Source organism: Ambystoma mexicanum, unplaced genomic scaffold (genome assembly GCF_040938575.1).
Source record: "Ambystoma mexicanum isolate Mex_15411 unplaced genomic scaffold, UKY_AmexF1_1 Mex_scaf152, whole genome shotgun sequence".
NCBI classification, from domain to species: domain Eukaryota; kingdom Metazoa; phylum Chordata; class Amphibia; order Caudata; family Ambystomatidae; genus Ambystoma; species Ambystoma mexicanum.
In genome coordinates this window covers 214,204-232,969 of record NW_027182383.1, presented here as the reverse complement: position 1 = coordinate 232,969, position 18,766 = coordinate 214,204, and the positions used below count along the sequence as shown (strand labels likewise).

Sequence of the window (18,766 nt, the reverse complement as noted above, 5' to 3'; positions counted from 1 at the left end):
GCCAGTGGCGCAATGGATAACGCGTCTGACTACTGGCGTTTGAGCTCCCCTCTCCCCCCTCCCTTCCTCCCTCCCTCCCTCCCTCACTCCCTCACTCCCTCCCGTCTGAAAATGCAGAGTGGCAAAGCGGCTGACGGGTCTGTAGTGCGGGACGGTATCTGCATGGGGATGGCCTCCCTAGCCTAGGGGGGAAGGCGCAGGCCATGCTAACAGAAGGGGCAGGGGTTCGAGCCCCATCAGGGGTGGACGGTCCCCTTTTGCTAAAATGGGCAAGAGAGTCTGCAGTTCCTCTCGGAGGCGCGTGAGTGCTGGGGCACGCCTCATTAACCCTTTGCTGCCCGTCTTGCCACCTGAAACCTGCCCCTTGCCCCCAAAGTGCAGCATTGGCTGGGGGCAAATATCTGCAGCCTATTGGCAGGCTGGAGAAGAGTCCCTGTGGCGCTCCTGAAGTGTGTGGGGAAGTAAGCCCCTGACCGATTGACCCCACCCCCCCAACCCCAATAAATGAAGGCAAATCCTGCTTTGCAATTGCTGCCAACTTTTCAGGGCCTTCCTTTCTAGATAGGACTGGAAGATGAAGCGGCTTGAGAGTCAGCTCCGAAATGAAGAGTAGCATTATTTTCTAAAGAGCTGTGTAATGTGGGGAGGGGGCAAGCACAGCACCTCCCTTTTGTGGAAGGATAGGGGTATGCGCAGACCCACGAGGGCCAGTGGCGCAATGGATAACGCGTCTGACTACGGATCAGAAGATTGTAGGTTCGACTCCTACCTGGCTCGGGGAAGCGCGTTTTGTTTTTAATTTAACCCCAATTGTGATTGCGTAGTCTCTGTCTTCTCCCTAGCCTTGGCCGAGGTACTGAACGCTTAACACTCGAGGTCAGCGGAAATGACGGTCTGTCAGGGCGCCCTTCTTTCCTCTGGCCTTTAACGTCTTGCAGCAACGGTTTCAATGCAAGGCGGCCTGTTTTCCAAATGTGGTCCCACCGTTGCTCTCTTGACGGGGGGTGCGGGGGACACGTCACGCCTCAAAGGTGGGTGCAGACGAGATCTCGGGTATGAAAGCCGCAGACATTGGTATGCACCTCATACCCAAGCCGCTTGTAGTCGGCCCTTCTTCTTGCAAGTCCAGCCCTCATACTGAGGAATCGGGAGCCTGAAACACGGACAGACTGCATGGGGCCGCCGGGGCCCCAAGGGAAACAATGTGGGGAAATTCAGGCTTTTCTCAAAATGTAAATGCAACAGAAACGGAATCGGGAGTTCTATGTAGAAAAGGCTAGTCTTCCCATACCGGGAGTCGAACCCGGGCCGCCTGGGTGAAAACCAGGAATCCTAACCGCTAGACCATATGGGAGGCTGTCAGCAAGAAGCAGGTTATGGAGATCCTGAGAGCAGTGCCCCATGGGTCCACCACTGGCAGGATGCTTGAGAAGCTTGACCGGTGGTGTCCCACGCAAATGACCGAGATGCACTTTCAGTGGCAGAAATCAAGCTTTACGCTGCTCTGGTATTGAGCTGTCATTGCTTGCAGTGGCTAAGCAAAGCACAATACCAAGACTTGTCTAATGATGGCTGCCTGAGAAAGAAAGGAAGAAAGACAAAAGGTAAGTGGTAAAGAAAGAAAGGAAGCAAGGAAAGAAGCAAGGAAAGAAAGAAAGAAAGAAAGAAAGAAAGAAAGAAAGAAAGAAAGAAAGAAAGAAAGAAAGAAAGAAAGAAAGAAAGAAAGAAAGAAAGAAAGAAAGAAAGAAAGAAAGAAAAAACAGCAAGTGAGGGAAAGAAAGGAAGGAAAGAAGGAAAGAAAGAGAGACAGGATTAGGGCCAGAGAGAGTGGGTTTTGGGATCACTGGTTGGAGTGCGAGCTGTCCCTCCCAGGCTCTCTCGTGTGCCCAAGCCCCCGCCCCCACCTGTCATGGGGCGACAGGCGGAAGTGTGAAGGGTGCTGCTGCACACAGGCAAGCGCTGAGAGGCTTGTGGGCGCTGCACACAGCAGCTCCGGTAGGCAGCAGACAGCAAGGCTGCCTGCCTACTGGTGTTTGAGCTCCCCTCTCCCCCCTCCCTTCCTCCCTCCCTCCCTCCCTCACTCCCTCACTCCCTCCCGTCTGAAAATGCAGAGTGGCAAAGCGGCTGACGGGTCTGTAGTGCGGGACGGTATCTGCATGGGGATGGCCTCCCTAGCCTAGGGGGGAAGGCGCAGGCCATGCTAACAGAAGGGGCAGGGGTTCGAGCCCCATCAGGGGTGGACGGTCCCCTTTTGCTAAAATGGGCAAGAGAGTCTGCAGTTCCTCTCGGAGGCGCGTGAGTGCTGGGGCACGCCTCATTAACCCTTTGCTGCCCGTCTTGCCACCTGAAACCTGCCCCTTGCCCCCAAAGTGCAGCATTGGCTGGGGGCAAATATCTGCAGCCTATTGGCAGGCTTGAGAAGAGTCCCTGTGGCGCTCCTGAAGTGTGTGGGGAAGTAAGCCCCTGACCGATTGACCCCACCCCCCCAACCCCAATAAATGAAGGCAAATCCTGCTTTGCAATTGCTGCCAACTTTTCAGGGCCTTCCTTTCTAGATAGGACTGGAAGATGAAGCGGCTTGAGAGTCAGCTCCGAAATGAAGAGTAGCATTATTTTCTAAAGAGCTGTGTAATGTGGGGAGGGGGCAAGCACAGTACCTCCCTTTTGTGGAAGGATAGGGGTATGCGCAGACCCACGAGGGCCAGTGGCGCAATGGATAACGCGTCTGACTACTGGCGTTTGAGCTCCCCTCTCCCCCCTCCCTTCCTCCCTCCCTCCCTCCCTCACTCCCTCACTCCCTCCCGTCTGAAAATGCAGAGTGGCAAAGCGGCTGACGGGTCTGTAGTGCGGGACGGTATCTGCATGGGGATGGCCTCCCTAGCCTAGGGGGGAAGGCGCAGGCCATGCTAACAGAAGGGGCAGGGGTTCGAGCCCCATCAGGGGTGGACGGTCCCCTTTTGCTAAAATGGGCAAGAGAGTCTGCAGTTCCTCTCGGAGGCGCGTGAGTGCTGGGGCACGCCTCATTAACCCTTTGCTGCCCGTCTTGCCACCTGAAACCTGCCCCTTGCCCCCAAAGTGCAGCATTGGCTGGGGGCAAATATCTGCAGCCTATTGGCAGGCTGGAGAAGAGTCCCTGTGGCGCTCCTGAAGTGTGTGGGGAAGTAAGCCCCTGACCGATTGACCCCACCCCCCCAACCCCAATAAATGAAGGCAAATCCTGCTTTGCAATTGCTGCCAACTTTTCAGGGCCTTCCTTTCTAGATAGGACTGGAAGATGAAGCGGCTTGAGAGTCAGCTCCGAAATGAAGAGTAGCATTATTTTCTAAAGAGCTGTGTAATGTGGGGAGGGGGCAAGCACAGCACCTCCCTTTTGTGGAAGGATAGGGGTATGCGCAGACCCACGAGGGCCAGTGGCGCAATGGATAACGCGTCTGACTACGGATCAGAAGATTGTAGGTTCGACTCCTACCTGGCTCGGGGAAGCGCGTTTTGTTTTTAATTTAACCCCAATTGTGATTGCGTAGTCTCTGTCTTCTCCCTAGCCTTGGCCGAGGTACTGAACGCTTAACACTCGAGGTCAGCGGAAATGACGGTCTGTCAGGGCGCCCTTCTTTCCTCTGGCATTTAACGTCTTGCAGCAACGGTTTCAATGCAAGGCGGCCTGTTTTCCAAATGTGGTCCCACCGTTGCTCTCTTGACGGGGGGTGCGGGGGACACGTCACGCCTCAAAGGTGGGTGCAGACGAGATCTCGGGTATGAAAGCCGCAGACATTGGTATGCACCTCATACCCAAGCCGCTTGTAGTCGGCCCTTCTTCTTGCAAGTCCAGCCCTCATACTGAGGAATCGGGAGCCTGAAACACGGACAGACTGCATGGGGCCGCCGGGGCCCCAAGGGAAACAATGTGGGGAAATTCAGGCTTTTCTCAAAATGTAAATGCAACAGAAACGGAATCGGGAGTTCTATGTAGAAAAAGCTAGTCTTCCCATACCGGGAGTCGAACCCGGGCCGCATGGGTGAAAACCAGGAATCCTAACCGCTAGACCATATGGGAGGCTGTCAGCAAGAAGCAGGTTATGGAGATCCTGAGAGCAGTGCCCCATGGGTCCACCACTGGCAGGATGCTTGAGAAGCTTGACCGGTGGTGTCCCACGCAAATGACCGAGATGCACTTTCAGTGGCAGAAATCAAGCTTTACGCTGCTCTGGTATTGAGCTGTCATTGCTTGCAGTGGCTAAGCAAAGCACAATACCAAGACTTGTCTAATGATGGCTGCCTGAGAAAGAAAGGAAGAAAGACAAAAGGTAAGTGGTAAAGAAAGAAAGGAAGCAAGGAAAGAAGCAAGGAAAGAAAGAAAGAAAGAAAGAAAGAAAGAAAGAAAGAAAGAAAGAAAGAAAGAAAGAAAGAAAGAAAGAAAGAAAGAAAAAACAGCAAGTGAGGGAAAGAAAGGAAGGAAAGAAGGAAAGAAAGAGAGACAGGATTAGGGCCAGAGAGAGTGGGTTTTGGGATCACTGGTTGGAGTGCGAGCTGTCCCTCCCAGGCTCTCTCGTGTGCCCAAGCCCCCGCCCCCACCTGTCATGGGGCGACAGGCGGAAGTGTGAAGGGTGCTGCTGCACACAGGCAAGCGCTGAGAGGCTTGTGGGCGCTGCACACAGCAGCTCCGGTAGGCAGCAGACAGCAAGGCTGCCTGCCTACTGGTGTTTGAGCTCCCCTCTCCCCCCTCCCTTCCTCCCTCCCTCCCTCCCTCACTCCCTCACTCCCTCCCGTCTGAAAATGCAGAGTGGCAAAGCGGCTGACGGGTCTGTAGTGCGGGACGGTATCTGCATGGGGATGGCCTCCCTAGCCTAGGGGGGAAGGCGCAGGCCATGCTAACAGAAGGGGCAGGGGTTCGAGCCCCATCAGGGGTGGACGGTCCCCTTTTGCTAAAATGGGCAAGAGAGTCTGCAGTTCCTCTCGGAGGCGCGTGAGTGCTGGGGCACGCCTCATTAACCCTTTGCTGCCCGTCTTGCCACCTGAAACCTGCCCCTTGCCCCCAAAGTGCAGCATTGGCTGGGGGCAAATATCTGCAGCCTATTGGCAGGCTTGAGAAGAGTCCCTGTGGCGCTCCTGAAGTGTGTGGGGAAGTAAGCCCCTGACCGATTGACCCCACCCCCCCAACCCCAATAAATGAAGGCAAATCCTGCTTTGCAATTGCTGCCAACTTTTCAGGGCCTTCCTTTCTAGATAGGACTGGAAGATGAAGCGGCTTGAGAGTCAGCTCCGAAATGAAGAGTAGCATTATTTTCTAAAGAGCTGTGTAATGTGGGGAGGGGGCAAGCACAGTACCTCCCTTTTGTGGAAGGATAGGGGTATGCGCAGACCCACGAGGGCCAGTGGCGCAATGGATAACGCGTCTGACTACTGGCGTTTGAGCTCCCCTCTCCCCCCTCCCTTCCTCCCTCCCTCCCTCCCTCACTCCCTCACTCCCTCCCGTCTGAAAATGCAGAGTGGCAAAGCGGCTGACGGGTCTGTAGTGCGGGACGGTATCTGCATGGGGATGGCCTCCCTAGCCTAGGGGGGAAGGCGCAGGCCATGCTAACAGAAGGGGCAGGGGTTCGAGCCCCATCAGGGGTGGACGGTCCCCTTTTGCTAAAATGGGCAAGAGAGTCTGCAGTTCCTCTCGGAGGCGCGTGAGTGCTGGGGCACGCCTCATTAACCCTTTGCTGCCCGTCTTGCCACCTGAAACCTGCCCCTTGCCCCCAAAGTGCAGCATTGGCTGGGGGCAAATATCTGCAGCCTATTGGCAGGCTTGAGAAGAGTCCCTGTGGCGCTCCTGAAGTGTGTGGGGAAGTAAGCCCCTGACCGATTGACCCCACCCCCCCAACCCCAATAAATGAAGGCAAATCCTGCTTTGCAATTGCTGCCAACTTTTCAGGGCCTTCCTTTCTAGATAGGACTGGAAGATGAAGCGGCTTGAGAGTCAGCTCCGAAATGAAGAGTAGCATTATTTTCTAAAGAGCTGTGTAATGTGGGGAGGGGGCAAGCACAGTACCTCCCTTTTGTGGAAGGATAGGGGTATGCGCAGACCCACGAGGGCCAGTGGCGCAATGGATAACGCGTCTGACTACTGGCGTTTGAGCTCCCCTCTCCCCCCTCCCTTCCTCCCTCCCTCCCTCCCTCACTCCCTCACTCCCTCCCGTCTGAAAATGCAGAGTGGCAAAGCGGCTGACGGGTCTGTAGTGCGGGACGGTATCTGCATGGGGATGGCCTCCCTAGCCTAGGGGGGAAGGCGCAGGCCATGCTAACAGAAGGGGCAGGGGTTCGAGCCCCATCAGGGGTGGACGGTCCCCTTTTGCTAAAATGGGCAAGAGAGTCTGCAGTTCCTCTCGGAGGCGCGTGAGTGCTGGGGCACGCCTCATTAACCCTTTGCTGCCCGTCTTGCCACCTGAAACCTGCCCCTTGCCCCCAAAGTGCAGCATTGGCTGGGGGCAAATATCTGCAGCCTATTGGCAGGCTGGAGAAGAGTCCCTGTGGCGCTCCTGAAGTGTGTGGGGAAGTAAGCCCCTGACCGATTGACCCCACCCCCCCAACCCCAATAAATGAAGGCAAATCCTGCTTTGCAATTGCTGCCAACTTTTCAGGGCCTTCCTTTCTAGATAGGACTGGAAGATGAAGCGGCTTGAGAGTCAGCTCCGAAATGAAGAGTAGCATTATTTTCTAAAGAGCTGTGTAATGTGGGGAGGGGGCAAGCACAGCACCTCCCTTTTGTGGAAGGATAGGGGTATGCGCAGACCCACGAGGGCCAGTGGCGCAATGGATAACGCGTCTGACTACGGATCAGAAGATTGTAGGTTCGACTCCTACCTGGCTCGGGGAAGCGCGTTTTGTTTTTAATTTAACCCCAATTGTGATTGCGTAGTCTCTGTCTTCTCCCTAGCCTTGGCCGAGGTACTGAACGCTTAACACTCGAGGTCAGCGGAAATGACGGTCTGTCAGGGCGCCCTTCTTTCCTCTGGCATTTAACGTCTTGCAGCAACGGTTTCAATGCAAGGCGGCCTGTTTTCCAAATGTGGTCCCACCGTTGCTCTCTTGACGGGGGGTGCGGGGGACACGTCACGCCTCAAAGGTGGGTGCAGACGAGATCTCGGGTATGAAAGCCGCAGACATTGGTATGCACCTCATACCCAAGCCGCTTGTAGTCGGCCCTTCTTCTTGCAAGTCCAGCCCTCATACTGAGGAATCGGGAGCCTGAAACACGGACAGACTGCATGGGGCCGCCGGGGCCCCAAGGGAAACAATGTGGGGAAATTCAGGCTTTTCTCAAAATGTAAATGCAACAGAAACGGAATCGGGAGTTCTATGTAGAAAAAGCTAGTCTTCCCATACCGGGAGTCGAACCCGGGCCGCATGGGTGAAAACCAGGAATCCTAACCGCTAGACCATATGGGAGGCTGTCAGCAAGAAGCAGGTTATGGAGATCCTGAGAGCAGTGCCCCATGGGTCCACCACTGGCAGGATGCTTGAGAAGCTTGACCGGTGGTGTCCCACGCAAATGACCGAGATGCACTTTCAGTGGCAGAAATCAAGCTTTACGCTGCTCTGGTATTGAGCTGTCATTGCTTGCAGTGGCTAAGCAAAGCACAATACCAAGACTTGTCTAATGATGGCTGCCTGAGAAAGAAAGGAAGAAAGACAAAAGGTAAGTGGTAAAGAAAGAAAGGAAGCAAGGAAAGAAGCAAGAGAAAGAAAGAAAGAAAGAAAGAAAGAAAGAAAGAAAGAAAGAAAGAAAGAAAGAAAGAAAGAAAGAAAGAACAGCAAGTGAGGGAAAGAAAGGAAGGAAAGAAGGAAAGAAAGAGAGACAGGATTAGGGCCAGAGAGAGTGGGTTTTGGGATCACTGGTTGGAGTGCGAGCTGTCCCTCCCAGGCTCTCTCGTGTGCCCAAGCCCCCGCCCCCACCTGTCATGGGGCGACAGGCGGAAGTGTGAAGGGTGCTGCTGCACACAGGCAAGCGCTGAGAGGCTTGTGGGCGCTGCACACAGCAGCTCCGGTAGGCAGCAGACAGCAAGGCTGCCTGCCTACTGGTGTTTGAGCTCCCCTCTCCCCCCTCCCTTCCTCCCTCCCTCCCTCCCTCACTCCCTCACTCCCTCCCGTCTGAAAATGCAGAGTGGCAAAGCGGCTGACGGGTCTGTAGTGCGGGACGGTATCTGCATGGGGATGGCCTCCCTAGCCTAGGGGGGAAGGCGCAGGCCATGCTAACAGAAGGGGCAGGGGTTCGAGCCCCATCAGGGGTGGACGGTCCCCTTTTGCTAAAATGGGCAAGAGAGTCTGCAGTTCCTCTCGGAGGCGCGTGAGTGCTGGGGCACGCCTCATTAACCCTTTGCTGCCCGTCTTGCCACCTGAAACCTGCCCCTTGCCCCCAAAGTGCAGCATTGGCTGGGGGCAAATATCTGCAGCCTATTGGCAGGCTTGAGAAGAGTCCCTGTGGCGCTCCTGAAGTGTGTGGGGAAGTAAGCCCCTGACCGATTGACCCCACCCCCCCAACCCCAATAAATGAAGGCAAATCCTGCTTTGCAATTGCTGCCAACTTTTCAGGGCCTTCCTTTCTAGATAGGACTGGAAGATGAAGCGGCTTGAGAGTCAGCTCCGAAATGAAGAGTAGCATTATTTTCTAAAGAGCTGTGTAATGTGGGGAGGGGGCAAGCACAGTACCTCCCTTTTGTGGAAGGATAGGGGTATGCGCAGACCCACGAGGGCCAGTGGCGCAATGGATAACGCGTCTGACTACTGGCGTTTGAGCTCCCCTCTCCCCCCTCCCTTCCTCCCTCCCTCCCTCCCTCACTCCCTCACTCCCTCCCGTCTGAAAATGCAGAGTGGCAAAGCGGCTGACGGGTCTGTAGTGCGGGACGGTATCTGCATGGGGATGGCCTCCCTAGCCTAGGGGGGAAGGCGCAGGCCATGCTAACAGAAGGGGCAGGGGTTCGAGCCCCATCAGGGGTGGACGGTCCCCTTTTGCTAAAATGGGCAAGAGAGTCTGCAGTTCCTCTCGGAGGCGCGTGAGTGCTGGGGCACGCCTCATTAACCCTTTGCTGCCCGTCTTGCCACCTGAAACCTGCCCCTTGCCCCCAAAGTGCAGCATTGGCTGGGGGCAAATATCTGCAGCCTATTGGCAGGCTTGAGAAGAGTCCCTGTGGCGCTCCTGAAGTGTGTGGGGAAGTAAGCCCCTGACCGATTGACCCCACCCCCCCAACCCCAATAAATGAAGGCAAATCCTGCTTTGCAATTGCTGCCAACTTTTCAGGGCCTTCCTTTCTAGATAGGACTGGAAGATGAAGCGGCTTGAGAGTCAGCTCCGAAATGAAGAGTAGCATTATTTTCTAAAGAGCTGTGTAATGTGGGGAGGGGGCAAGCACAGTACCTCCCTTTTGTGGAAGGATAGGGGTATGCGCAGACCCACGAGGGCCAGTGGCGCAATGGATAACGCGTCTGACTACTGGCGTTTGAGCTCCCCTCTCCCCCCTCCCTTCCTCCCTCCCTCCCTCCCTCACTCCCTCACTCCCTCCCGTCTGAAAATGCAGAGTGGCAAAGCGGCTGACGGGTCTGTAGTGCGGGACGGTATCTGCATGGGGATGGCCTCCCTAGCCTAGGGGGGAAGGCGCAGGCCATGCTAACAGAAGGGGCAGGGGTTCGAGCCCCATCAGGGGTGGACGGTCCCCTTTTGCTAAAATGGGCAAGAGAGTCTGCAGTTCCTCTCGGAGGCGCGTGAGTGCTGGGGCACGCCTCATTAACCCTTTGCTGCCCGTCTTGCCACCTGAAACCTGCCCCTTGCCCCCAAAGTGCAGCATTGGCTGGGGGCAAATATCTGCAGCCTATTGGCAGGCTGGAGAAGAGTCCCTGTGGCGCTCCTGAAGTGTGTGGGGAAGTAAGCCCCTGACCGATTGACCCCACCCCCCCAACCCCAATAAATGAAGGCAAATCCTGCTTTGCAATTGCTGCCAACTTTTCAGGGCCTTCCTTTCTAGATAGGACTGGAAGATGAAGCGGCTTGAGAGTCAGCTCCGAAATGAAGAGTAGCATTATTTTCTAAAGAGCTGTGTAATGTGGGGAGGGGGCAAGCACAGCACCTCCCTTTTGTGGAAGGATAGGGGTATGCGCAGACCCACGAGGGCCAGTGGCGCAATGGATAACGCGTCTGACTACGGATCAGAAGATTGTAGGTTCGACTCCTACCTGGCTCGGGGAAGCGCGTTTTGTTTTTAATTTAACCCCAATTGTGATTGCGTAGTCTCTGTCTTCTCCCTAGCCTTGGCCGAGGTACTGAACGCTTAACACTCGAGGTCAGCGGAAATGACGGTCTGTCAGGGCGCCCTTCTTTCCTCTGGCATTTAACGTCTTGCAGCAACGGTTTCAATGCAAGGCGGCCTGTTTTCCAAATGTGGTCCCACCGTTGCTCTCTTGACGGGGGGTGCGGGGGACACGTCACGCCTCAAAGGTGGGTGCAGACGAGATCTCGGGTATGAAAGCCGCAGACATTGGTATGCACCTCATACCCAAGCCGCTTGTAGTCGGCCCTTCTTCTTGCAAGTCCAGCCCTCATACTGAGGAATCGGGAGCCTGAAACACGGACAGACTGCATGGGGCCGCCGGGGCCCCAAGGGAAACAATGTGGGGAAATTCAGGCTTTTCTCAAAATGTAAATGCAACAGAAACGGAATCGGGAGTTCTATGTAGAAAAAGCTAGTCTTCCCATACCGGGAGTCGAACCCGGGCCGCATGGGTGAAAACCAGGAATCCTAACCGCTAGACCATATGGGAGGCTGTCAGCAAGAAGCAGGTTATGGAGATCCTGAGAGCAGTGCCCCATGGGTCCACCACTGGCAGGATGCTTGAGAAGCTTGACCGGTGGTGTCCCACGCAAATGACCGAGATGCACTTTCAGTGGCAGAAATCAAGCTTTACGCTGCTCTGGTATTGAGCTGTCATTGCTTGCAGTGGCTAAGCAAAGCACAATACCAAGACTTGTCTAATGATGGCTGCCTGAGAAAGAAAGGAAGAAAGACAAAAGGTAAGTGGTAAAGAAAGAAAGGAAGCAAGGAAAGAAGCAAGGAAAGAAAGAAAGAAAGAAAGAAAGAAAGAAAGAAAGAAAGAAAGAAAGAAAGAAAGAAAGAAAGAACAGCAAGTGAGGGAAAGAAAGGAAGGAAAGAAGGAAAGAAAGAGAGACAGGATTAGGGCCAGAGAGAGTGGGTTTTGGGATCACTGGTTGGAGTGCGAGCTGTCCCTCCCAGGCTCTCTCGTGTGCCCAAGCCCCCGCCCCCACCTGTCATGGGGCGACAGGCGGAAGTGTGAAGGGTGCTGCTGCACACAGGCAAGCGCTGAGAGGCTTGTGGGCGCTGCACACAGCAGCTCCGGTAGGCAGCAGACAGCAAGGCTGCCTGCCTACTGGTGTTTGAGCTCCCCTCTCCCCCCTCCCTTCCTCCCTCCCTCCCTCCCTCACTCCCTCACTCCCTCCCGTCTGAAAATGCAGAGTGGCAAAGCGGCTGACGGGTCTGTAGTGCGGGACGGTATCTGCATGGGGATGGCCTCCCTAGCCTAGGGGGGAAGGCGCAGGCCATGCTAACAGAAGGGGCAGGGGTTCGAGCCCCATCAGGGGTGGACGGTCCCCTTTTGCTAAAATGGGCAAGAGAGTCTGCAGTTCCTCTCGGAGGCGCGTGAGTGCTGGGGCACGCCTCATTAACCCTTTGCTGCCCGTCTTGCCACCTGAAACCTGCCCCTTGCCCCCAAAGTGCAGCATTGGCTGGGGGCAAATATCTGCAGCCTATTGGCAGGCTTGAGAAGAGTCCCTGTGGCGCTCCTGAAGTGTGTGGGGAAGTAAGCCCCTGACCGATTGACCCCACCCCCCCAACCCCAATAAATGAAGGCAAATCCTGCTTTGCAATTGCTGCCAACTTTTCAGGGCCTTCCTTTCTAGATAGGACTGGAAGATGAAGCGGCTTGAGAGTCAGCTCCGAAATGAAGAGTAGCATTATTTTCTAAAGAGCTGTGTAATGTGGGGAGGGGGCAAGCACAGTACCTCCCTTTTGTGGAAGGATAGGGGTATGCGCAGACCCACGAGGGCCAGTGGCGCAATGGATAACGCGTCTGACTACTGGCGTTTGAGCTCCCCTCTCCCCCCTCCCTTCCTCCCTCCCTCCCTCCCTCACTCCCTCACTCCCTCCCGTCTGAAAATGCAGAGTGGCAAAGCGGCTGACGGGTCTGTAGTGCGGGACGGTATCTGCATGGGGATGGCCTCCCTAGCCTAGGGGGGAAGGCGCAGGCCATGCTAACAGAAGGGGCAGGGGTTCGAGCCCCATCAGGGGTGGACGGTCCCCTTTTGCTAAAATGGGCAAGAGAGTCTGCAGTTCCTCTCGGAGGCGCGTGAGTGCTGGGGCACGCCTCATTAACCCTTTGCTGCCCGTCTTGCCACCTGAAACCTGCCCCTTGCCCCCAAAGTGCAGCATTGGCTGGGGGCAAATATCTGCAGCCTATTGGCAGGCTTGAGAAGAGTCCCTGTGGCGCTCCTGAAGTGTGTGGGGAAGTAAGCCCCTGACCGATTGACCCCACCCCCCCAACCCCAATAAATGAAGGCAAATCCTGCTTTGCAATTGCTGCCAACTTTTCAGGGCCTTCCTTTCTAGATAGGACTGGAAGATGAAGCGGCTTGAGAGTCAGCTCCGAAATGAAGAGTAGCATTATTTTCTAAAGAGCTGTGTAATGTGGGGAGGGGGCAAGCACAGTACCTCCCTTTTGTGGAAGGATAGGGGTATGCGCAGACCCACGAGGGCCAGTGGCGCAATGGATAACGCGTCTGACTACTGGCGTTTGAGCTCCCCTCTCCCCCCTCCCTTCCTCCCTCCCTCCCTCCCTCACTCCCTCACTCCCTCCCGTCTGAAAATGCAGAGTGGCAAAGCGGCTGACGGGTCTGTAGTGCGGGACGGTATCTGCATGGGGATGGCCTCCCTAGCCTAGGGGGGAAGGCGCAGGCCATGCTAACAGAAGGGGCAGGGGTTCGAGCCCCATCAGGGGTGGACGGTCCCCTTTTGCTAAAATGGGCAAGAGAGTCTGCAGTTCCTCTCGGAGGCGCGTGAGTGCTGGGGCACGCCTCATTAACCCTTTGCTGCCCGTCTTGCCACCTGAAACCTGCCCCTTGCCCCCAAAGTGCAGCATTGGCTGGGGGCAAATATCTGCAGCCTATTGGCAGGCTGGAGAAGAGTCCCTGTGGCGCTCCTGAAGTGTGTGGGGAAGTAAGCCCCTGACCGATTGACCCCACCCCCCCAACCCCAATAAATGAAGGCAAATCCTGCTTTGCAATTGCTGCCAACTTTTCAGGGCCTTCCTTTCTAGATAGGACTGGAAGATGAAGCGGCTTGAGAGTCAGCTCCGAAATGAAGAGTAGCATTATTTTCTAAAGAGCTGTGTAATGTGGGGAGGGGGCAAGCACAGCACCTCCCTTTTGTGGAAGGATAGGGGTATGCGCAGACCCACGAGGGCCAGTGGCGCAATGGATAACGCGTCTGACTACGGATCAGAAGATTGTAGGTTCGACTCCTACCTGGCTCGGGGAAGCGCGTTTTGTTTTTAATTTAACCCCAATTGTGATTGCGTAGTCTCTGTCTTCTCCCTAGCCTTGGCCGAGGTACTGAACGCTTAACACTCGAGGTCAGCGGAAATGACGGTCTGTCAGGGCGCCCTTCTTTCCTCTGGCATTTAACGTCTTGCAGCAACGGTTTCAATGCAAGGCGGCCTGTTTTCCAAATGTGGTCCCACCGTTGCTCTCTTGACGGGGGGTGCGGGGGACACGTCACGCCTCAAAGGTGGGTGCAGACGAGATCTCGGGTATGAAAGCCGCAGACATTGGTATGCACCTCATACCCAAGCCGCTTGTAGTCGGCCCTTCTTCTTGCAAGTCCAGCCCTCATACTGAGGAATCGGGAGCCTGAAACACGGACAGACTGCATGGGGCCGCCGGGGCCCCAAGGGAAACAATGTGGGGAAATTCAGGCTTTTCTCAAAATGTAAATGCAACAGAAACGGAATCGGGAGTTCTATGTAGAAAAAGCTAGTCTTCCCATACCGGGAGTCGAACCCGGGCCGCATGGGTGAAAACCAGGAATCCTAACCGCTAGACCATATGGGAGGCTGTCAGCAAGAAGCAGGTTATGGAGATCCTGAGAGCAGTGCCCCATGGGTCCACCACTGGCAGGATGCTTGAGAAGCTTGACCGGTGGTGTCCCACGCAAATGACCGAGATGCACTTTCAGTGGCAGAAATCAAGCTTTACGCTGCTCTGGTATTGAGCTGTCATTGCTTGCAGTGGCTAAGCAAAGCACAATACCAAGACTTGTCTAATGATGGCTGCCTGAGAAAGAAAGGAAGAAAGACAAAAGGTAAGTGGTAAAGAAAGAAAGGAAGCAAGGAAAGAAGCAAGGAAAGAAAGAAAGAAAGAAAGAAAGAAAGAAAGAAAGAAAGAAAGAAAGAAAGAAAGAAAGAAAGAAAGAAAGAAAGAACAGCAAGTGAGGGAAAGAAAGGAAGGAAAGAAGGAAAGAAAGAGAGACAGGATTAGGGCCAGAGAGAGTGGGTTTTGGGATCACTGGTTGGAGTGCGAGCTGTCCCTCCCAGGCTCTCTCGTGTGCCCAAGCCCCCGCCCCCACCTGTCATGGGGCGACAGGCGGAAGTGTGAAGGGTGCTGCTGCACACAGGCAAGCGCTGAGAGGCTTGTGGGCGCTGCACACAGCAGCTCCGGTAGGCAGCAGACAGCAAGGCTGCCTGCCTACTGGTGTTTGAGCTCCCCTCTCCCCCCTCCCTTCCTCCCTCCCTCCCTCCCTCACTCCCTCACTCCCTCCCGTCTGAAAATGCAGAGTGGCAAAGCGGCTGACGGGTCTGTAGTGCGGGACGGTATCTGCATGGGGATGGCCTCCCTAGCCTAGGGGGGAAGGCGCAGGCCATGCTAACAGAAGGGGCAGGGGTTCGAGCCCCATCAGGGGTGGACGGTCCCCTTTTGCTAAAATGGGCAAGAGAGTCTGCAGTTCCTCTCGGAGGCGCGTGAGTGCTGGGGCACGCCTCATTAACCCTTTGCTGCCCGTCTTGCCACCTGAAACCTGCCCCTTGCCCCCAAAGTGCAGCATTGGCTGGGGGCAAATATCTGCAGCCTATTGGCAGGCTTGAGAAGAGTCCCTGTGGCGCTCCTGAAGTGTGTGGGGAAGTAAGCCCCTGACCGATTGACCCCACCCCCCCAACCCCAATAAATGAAGGCAAATCCTGCTTTGCAATTGCTGCCAACTTTTCAGGGCCTTCCTTTCTAGATAGGACTGGAAGATGAAGCGGCTTGAGAGTCAGCTCCGAAATGAAGAGTAGCATTATTTTCTAAAGAGCTGTGTAATGTGGGGAGGGGGCAAGCACAGTACCTCCCTTTTGTGGAAGGATAGGGGTATGCGCAGACCCACGAGGGCCAGTGGCGCAATGGATAACGCGTCTGACTACTGGCGTTTGAGCTCCCCTCTCCCCCCTCCCTTCCTCCCTCCCTCCCTCCCTCACTCCCTCACTCCCTCCCGTCTGAAAATGCAGAGTGGCAAAGCGGCTGACGGGTCTGTAGTGCGGGACGGTATCTGCATGGGGATGGCCTCCCTAGCCTAGGGGGGAAGGCGCAGGCCATGCTAACAGAAGGGGCAGGGGTTCGAGCCCCATCAGGGGTGGACGGTCCCCTTTTGCTAAAATGGGCAAGAGAGTCTGCAGTTCCTCTCGGAGGCGCGTGAGTGCTGGGGCACGCCTCATTAACCCTTTGCTGCCCGTCTTGCCACCTGAAACCTGCCCCTTGCCCCCAAAGTGCAGCATTGGCTGGGGGCAAATATCTGCAGCCTATTGGCAGGCTTGAGAAGAGTCCCTGTGGCGCTCCTGAAGTGTGTGGGGAAGTAAGCCCCTGACCGATTGACCCCACCCCCCCAACCCCAATAAATGAAGGCAAATCCTGCTTTGCAATTGCTGCCAACTTTTCAGGGCCTTCCTTTCTAGATAGGACTGGAAGATGAAGCGGCTTGAGAGTCAGCTCCGAAATGAAGAGTAGCATTATTTTCTAAAGAGCTGTGTAATGTGGGGAGGGGGCAAGCACAGTACCTCCCTTTTGTGGAAGGATAGGGGTATGCGCAGACCCACGAGGGCCAGTGGCGCAATGGATAACGCGTCTGACTACGGATCAGAAGATTGTAGGTTCGACTCCTACCTGGCTCGGGGAAGCGCGTTTTGTTTTTAATTTAACCCCAATTGTGATTGCGTAGTCTCTGTCTTCTCCCTAGCCTTGGCCGAGGTACTGAACGCTTAACACTCGAGGTCAGCGGAAATGACGGTCTGTCAGGGCGCCCTTCTTTCCTCTGGCCTTTAACGTCTTGCAGCAACGGTTTCAATGCAAGGCGGCCTGTTTTCCAAATGTGGTCCCACCGTTGCTCTCTTGACGGGGGGTGCGGGGGACACGTCACGCCTCAAAGGTGGGTGCAGACGAGATCTCGGGTATGAAAGCCGCAGACATTGGTATGCACCTCATACCCAAGCCGCTTGTAGTCGGCCCTTCTTCTTGCAAGTCCAGCCCTCATACTGAGGAATCGGGAGCCTGAAACACGGACAGACTGCATGGGGCCGCCGGGGCCCCAAGGGAAACAATGTGGGGAAATTCAGGCTTTTCTCAAAATGTAAATGCAACAGAAACGGAATCGGGAGTTCTATGTAGAAAAGGCTAGTCTTCCCATACCGGGAGTCGAACCCGGGCCGCCTGGGTGAAAACCAGGAATCCTAACCGCTAGACCATATGGGAGGCTGTCAGCAAGAAGCAGGTTATGGAGATCCTGAGAGCAGTGCCCCACGGGTCCACCACTGGCAGGATGCTTGAGAAGCTTGACCGGTGGTGTCCCACGCAAATGACCGAGATGCACTTTCAGTGGCAGAAATCAAGCTTTACGCTGCTCTGGTATTGAGCTGTCATTGCTTACAGTGGCTAAGCAAAGCACAATACCAAGACCAATCTAAAAATGACTAGCTTGAGAGAACACGCAAGAACCAAGGGCAGCGGTTCGAGCCCTATCAGGGGTGGACGGTCCCCTTTTGCTAAAATGGGCAAGAGAGTCTGCAGTTCCTCTCGGAGGCGCGTGAGTGCTGGGGCACGCCTCATTAACCCTTTGCTGCCCGTCTTGCCACCTGAAACCTGCCCCTTGCCCCCAAAGTGCAGCATTGGCTGGGGGCAAATATCTGCAGCCTATTGGCAGGCTGGAGAAGAGTCCCTGTGGCGCTCCTGAAGTGTGTGGGGAAGTAAGCCCCTGACCGATTGACCCCACCCCCCCAACCCCAATAAATGAAGGCAAATCCTGCTTTGCAATTGCTGCCAACTTTTCAGGGCCTTCCTTTCTAGATAGGACTGGAAGATGAAGCGGCTTGAGAGTCAGCTCCGAAATGAAGAGTAGCATTATTTTCTAAAGAGCTGTGTAATGTGGGGAGGGGGCAAGCACAGTACCTCCCTTTTGTGGAAGGATAGGGGTATGCGCAGACCCACGAGGGCCAGTGGCGCAATGGATAACGCGTCTGACTACTGGCGTTTGAGCTCCCCTCTCCCCCCTCCCTTCCTCCCTCCCTCCCTCCCTCACTCCCTCACTCCCTCCCGTCTGAAAATGCAGAGTGGCAAAGCGGCTGACGGGTCTGTAGTGCGGGACGGTATCTGCATGGGGATGGCCTCCCTAGCCTAGGGGGGAAGGCGCAGGCCATGCTAACAGAAGGGGCAGGGGTTCGAGCCCCATCAGGGGTGGACGGTCCCCTTTTGCTAAAATGGGCAAGAGAGTCTGCAGTTCCTCTCGGAGGCGCGTGAGTGCTGGGGCACGCCTCATTAACCCTTTGCTGCCCGTCTTGCCACCTGAAACCTGCCCCTTGCCCCCAAAGTGCAGCATTGGCTGGGGGCAAATATCTGCAGCCTATTGGCAGGCTTGAGAAGAGTCCCTGTGGCGCTCCTGAAGTGTGTGGGGAAGTAAGCCCCTGACCGATTGACCCCACCCCCCCAACCCCAATAAATGAAGGCAAATCCTGCTTTGCAATTGCTGCCAACTTTTCAGGGCCTTCCTTTCTAGATAGGACTGGAAGATGAAGCGGCTTGAGAGTCAGCTCCGAAATGAAGAGTAGCATTATTTTCTAAAGAGCTGTGTAATGTGGGGAGGGGGCAAGCACAGTACCTCCCTTTTGTGGAAGGATAGGGGTATGCGCAGACCCACGAGGGCCAGTGGCGCAATGGATAACGCGTCTGACTACTGGCGTTTGAGCTCCCCTCTCCCCCCTCCCTTCCTCCCTCCCTCCCTCCCTCACTCCCTCACTCCCTCCCGTCTGAAAATGCAGAGTGGCAAAGCGGCTGACGGGTCTGTAGTGCGGGACGGTATCTGCATGGGGATGGCCTCCCTAGCCTAGGGGGGAAGGCGCAGGCCATGCTAACAGAAGGGGCAGGGGTTCGAGCCCCATCAGGGGTGGACGGTCCCCTTTTGCTAAAATGGGCAAGAGAGTCTGCAGTTCCTCTCGGAGGCGCGTGAGTGCTGGGGCACGCCTCATTAACCCTTTGCTGCCCGTCTTGCCACCTGAAACCTGCCCCTTGCCCCCAAAGTGCAGCATTGGCTGGGGGCAAATATCTGCAGCCTATTGGCAGGCTGGAGAAGAGTCCCTGTGGCGCTCCTGAAGTGTGTGGGGAAGTAAGCCCCTGACCGATTGACCCCACCCCCCCAACCCCAATAAATGAAGG

General features: G+C 55.5%; 12 non-coding genes across 12 annotated transcripts; 6 read left to right on the top strand and 6 right to left on the bottom strand.

Moving 5' to 3' along the window:
* The first annotated feature begins 704 nt into the window (after positions 1 to 704).
* Positions 705 to 777, top strand: TRNAR-ACG (transfer RNA arginine (anticodon ACG)). The gene has a single exon. It is a non-coding gene; the product is annotated as a tRNA-Arg (tRNA).
* A 505-nt stretch (positions 778 to 1,282) lies between these two features.
* On the bottom strand, positions 1,283 to 1,354 carry TRNAE-UUC (transfer RNA glutamic acid (anticodon UUC)). The gene has a single exon. It is a non-coding gene; the product is annotated as a tRNA-Glu (tRNA).
* A 2,050-nt stretch (positions 1,355 to 3,404) lies between these two features.
* Positions 3,405 to 3,477, top strand: TRNAR-ACG (transfer RNA arginine (anticodon ACG)). The gene has a single exon. It is a non-coding gene; the product is annotated as a tRNA-Arg (tRNA).
* A 505-nt stretch (positions 3,478 to 3,982) lies between these two features.
* On the bottom strand, positions 3,983 to 4,054 carry TRNAE-UUC (transfer RNA glutamic acid (anticodon UUC)). Its single transcript has one exon. It is a non-coding gene; the product is annotated as a tRNA-Glu (tRNA).
* A 2,724-nt stretch (positions 4,055 to 6,778) lies between these two features.
* On the top strand, positions 6,779 to 6,851 carry TRNAR-ACG (transfer RNA arginine (anticodon ACG)). The gene has a single exon. It is a non-coding gene; the product is annotated as a tRNA-Arg (tRNA).
* A 505-nt stretch (positions 6,852 to 7,356) lies between these two features.
* On the bottom strand, positions 7,357 to 7,428 carry TRNAE-UUC (transfer RNA glutamic acid (anticodon UUC)). The gene has a single exon. It is a non-coding gene; the product is annotated as a tRNA-Glu (tRNA).
* A 2,713-nt stretch (positions 7,429 to 10,141) lies between these two features.
* On the top strand, positions 10,142 to 10,214 carry TRNAR-ACG (transfer RNA arginine (anticodon ACG)). Its single transcript has one exon. It is a non-coding gene; the product is annotated as a tRNA-Arg (tRNA).
* A 505-nt stretch (positions 10,215 to 10,719) lies between these two features.
* Positions 10,720 to 10,791, bottom strand: TRNAE-UUC (transfer RNA glutamic acid (anticodon UUC)). Its single transcript has one exon. It is a non-coding gene; the product is annotated as a tRNA-Glu (tRNA).
* Positions 10,792 to 13,499: 2,708 nt separating this feature from the next.
* TRNAR-ACG (transfer RNA arginine (anticodon ACG)) lies at positions 13,500 to 13,572 on the top strand. Its single transcript has one exon. It is a non-coding gene; the product is annotated as a tRNA-Arg (tRNA).
* A 505-nt stretch (positions 13,573 to 14,077) lies between these two features.
* On the bottom strand, positions 14,078 to 14,149 carry TRNAE-UUC (transfer RNA glutamic acid (anticodon UUC)). The gene has a single exon. It is a non-coding gene; the product is annotated as a tRNA-Glu (tRNA).
* A 2,014-nt stretch (positions 14,150 to 16,163) lies between these two features.
* TRNAR-ACG (transfer RNA arginine (anticodon ACG)) lies at positions 16,164 to 16,236 on the top strand. The gene has a single exon. It is a non-coding gene; the product is annotated as a tRNA-Arg (tRNA).
* Positions 16,237 to 16,741: 505 nt separating this feature from the next.
* TRNAE-UUC (transfer RNA glutamic acid (anticodon UUC)) lies at positions 16,742 to 16,813 on the bottom strand. The gene has a single exon. It is a non-coding gene; the product is annotated as a tRNA-Glu (tRNA).
* Between the last annotated feature and the right edge of the window lie 1,953 nt (positions 16,814 to 18,766).